Raw genomic sequence first — 3,138 nt, forward strand, 5'->3', positions numbered from 1 at the left:
TTGCCTTAACGTTGCTTGGTGGATTCTGACACGAATTAGGTTAATTAGGGACAGAGAGTACAAATTAAACTTCAATCCAATCATAATGTGAAAGAGCTCAATAACCAGCCCCAATTCTATATCGGTATTAGCATAGTATTACATAGTATTTACAGCAGCGAAACAGGCCATTCAGCCCAGCAGGTCCATGACGGTGTTTACATGAGCCTTCACCCGCCATTCTTCATCTAACCCCATTAACATATCCCCAATATAAATATATTCCAATTGCGCTGCAAATAATTGGCAAGAACTGAATAATTTAGTTATTTACTTTACAACCGACAACATATTCCGTCCCCCCATTACTCTCTATTGATTCTTCCTGACGACGCCTGAATATCTGTTAAGTGACTGATGTCCCAACACACAACATCCACTGGGCCAATCAAATTATGTCACAAAATCCACACATCTGGAACCAATGACATATATCATTAGAATAAAATTGTCATCTATAGTAACTTAAAAGTCAGAGTAGAACCGTTTCTTTTAAACTTTCATTTAATTTAGCCTCATTGATGTGATCAATTGGACGACTGGAGGTATTCGTTGGGACCAATTTTCACGGCCTCCTCCCGGTGGGAACAGGTGCTTAGCGGATTGAAAATGGTAGAACATAACATGAGAAATAGGAACAGGAGTAGGCTGTCCCGCCCTTCGAGACTGCTCCGCCATTCAATAAGATCATGGCTGAGCTGATCTGATCTTGGCCTCAACTCCACTCCCCAGCCCGCTCCCCATCACCCTTGACGCCCTTATCATTCAAAAATCTGTCGATCTCCACCTTAAATGTATTCAATGAGCCAACCTTCACAGCTCTCTGGGGCAGAGAGTTGCACAGATTCATCACCCTCTGCGTGCCCCATCCATGCTCCCGGTTAGGCTGCCTCCATTTAGTTGGGGCCTAAGTGCCCATTTGTTTCAGGCGAGAGCCTGATGCTACTTGGGCTCCTGTGACCTCCGTGGGACCCCAGCACAAGAGACCAATGGGTGGACCGAGGAGCGTGCACAGTCTTTGGCACCAGGCGTAAATTGGTCTAACTGCGGCCCTTCAAGGGATTGGTCTATCTGCGGGCCGCTCAAAAAGAAAAGATAAGTGTAAGTTTTTATTTTGAGATTTTTATGGTGCGATGAAGAATATAAATGATGCTCTTGGCCCCACAAAAATCTTCCGACCCACTTTCCGTCAAACCGCACACATCCCCTGCCTATCTCCCCCCACCTGCCCCCCCCACTTTTAATTCGTTGCTTCTGGCTTGGGTTGACGGAGAAACAGCTAGAATTCCCGTCCGCCTAGATCGGCGAGCTGCCTGGGGGGGAACTGCTTCAGCACTGGCGGATATCGTTGATCGAATGAGGCACAGGCCTCACCATAGATTGTGCTTCATTGTTACCAACCCTGCAGGATTGTCCTGGAGTCTCCAGGAATTAACAATCCATCTCCTGGACGCTGCTGTGAGCAAACCCGGGAGAACAATCAGAGGGGCATTAAAAAAACATTAGGTGGTTTGACCGGGCTGAATCACAAGATAACATCCCCACTTTATTCAGGAGTGACAAGTAAGGAAAACTTTTGGGGCTGTTCCGTGTGGAGACGTGGGTGGTAATGGATTACGAGGCTGGCAAAGATGAATGTGGTGAGATTATGGGATGGAAATGGGCAGGTGCAGGAACAGAGAGTGATTTAATCCACCTGTACAATAAATACACCGAGTGTCAACTTCCAGAGTGGAGATGGTACATAGAGAGAGAGAGAGAGAGAGAGACAAGAGAGAAAAAAAAGTTGAGAAGTTACAATCGTTATTCTCCGCACTTGTTGATACAAAGATACATTGGGGCTGAAATTGCCCCGCATCCCATCCGGGGACGGTCAGTTATTGCCCGGGCGCCCCTCAAACGAGACGGAGCGCTGTCTCAGACGCCCCACCTCGCTGGAGGGATGTTCCCGAGGAGTCAGCGGCGTGCTGACACACCACAACGCCGCTCCCCTTCAGTTAAAGGATAGGGCCGCTGTGGACTCTGCAGGCCCTTTGGTGGCCACCACTGGGCCCCAAGGGACAATCTCACCGGGCCAGCAGCCTGTCACCCAAAGAGGAGTGCCGGGCTACATGATGGTCGAGTAGGGCTAAAATCCCTTGGTCAGGGAGATAAGAGCTGACCCCTTTTCAGCCTCGGTAATAAAGACAGTTCACTAAAGTCAACAGTATTGGTCCATTAATCCCATCAACCAAGTGAGCAACCAACTGGTAAAAGGTGCATGCATTCTAATCTTAGTCCTCTCTGTCCTTGTCAGATCTACAGAAATATCAATCATTCACCTACAAATGTGTGATTAAAAAAAACCTCAACTAATTTGCTCATTATTCAATAATTAATATCACTAATTGTATTGTCTCTGAAAACTTGTTAATGCTAAAATAAAAATGGAACTATTAATATTAATGTTGAATTGATTATGAATGAATGTATGAAAATGGACGTAGTGTATACATTGTAATGCACAGAATAAAGATAATGTAAAAGCTTTAAATAAAATAACAGCATTAAATTTGTCCTAATTAAGTCATCTATTTTCAGATATTAAAGGGGAGAAATTGGGTTATTTTGCACCTACCTTGAGCACCCCTGGGAAAGTGGGATTAGGCTGGATAGCTCTTTTTCAGCTGCCACAGACAAGATGGGCCAAATGGTCTCCTTCTGTGCTGTAAAACAATGACTCTATGGATTGATCTGGGTTTTTTAATCTGTTTTACTTGGCTCTGGGTGGAATGGGGAGCATACACTTGGCATCACAACTGAATGGAACAGGCTGGATGGGCCATTTTCGATGTTGGTCATTTTCCATATGTTTGAGCTCTACTGGCTATTGAATGACTACAGGATTCAGGCTCAGTTGTGATGCCTTGCATGGTTGGCTAGCCTCCAAACTCATGCAGAAACTCCCTCTCATTCATGTTTTTCAATCTGCATTATTTTAATAAATGATTTAGTTTTAGTCCATTATTTAGCTGTGACTCAGTGGGTAGCACTCTCGTCTCTGAGTCAGAAGGTTGTGGGTTCAAGTCCCGCTCCAGAGAGTTGAGCACAGAATCCAGG

This window comes from Pristiophorus japonicus, chromosome 11 (assembly GCF_044704955.1).
Source record: "Pristiophorus japonicus isolate sPriJap1 chromosome 11, sPriJap1.hap1, whole genome shotgun sequence".
Lineage (NCBI taxonomy): Eukaryota > Metazoa > Chordata > Chondrichthyes > Pristiophoridae > Pristiophorus > Pristiophorus japonicus.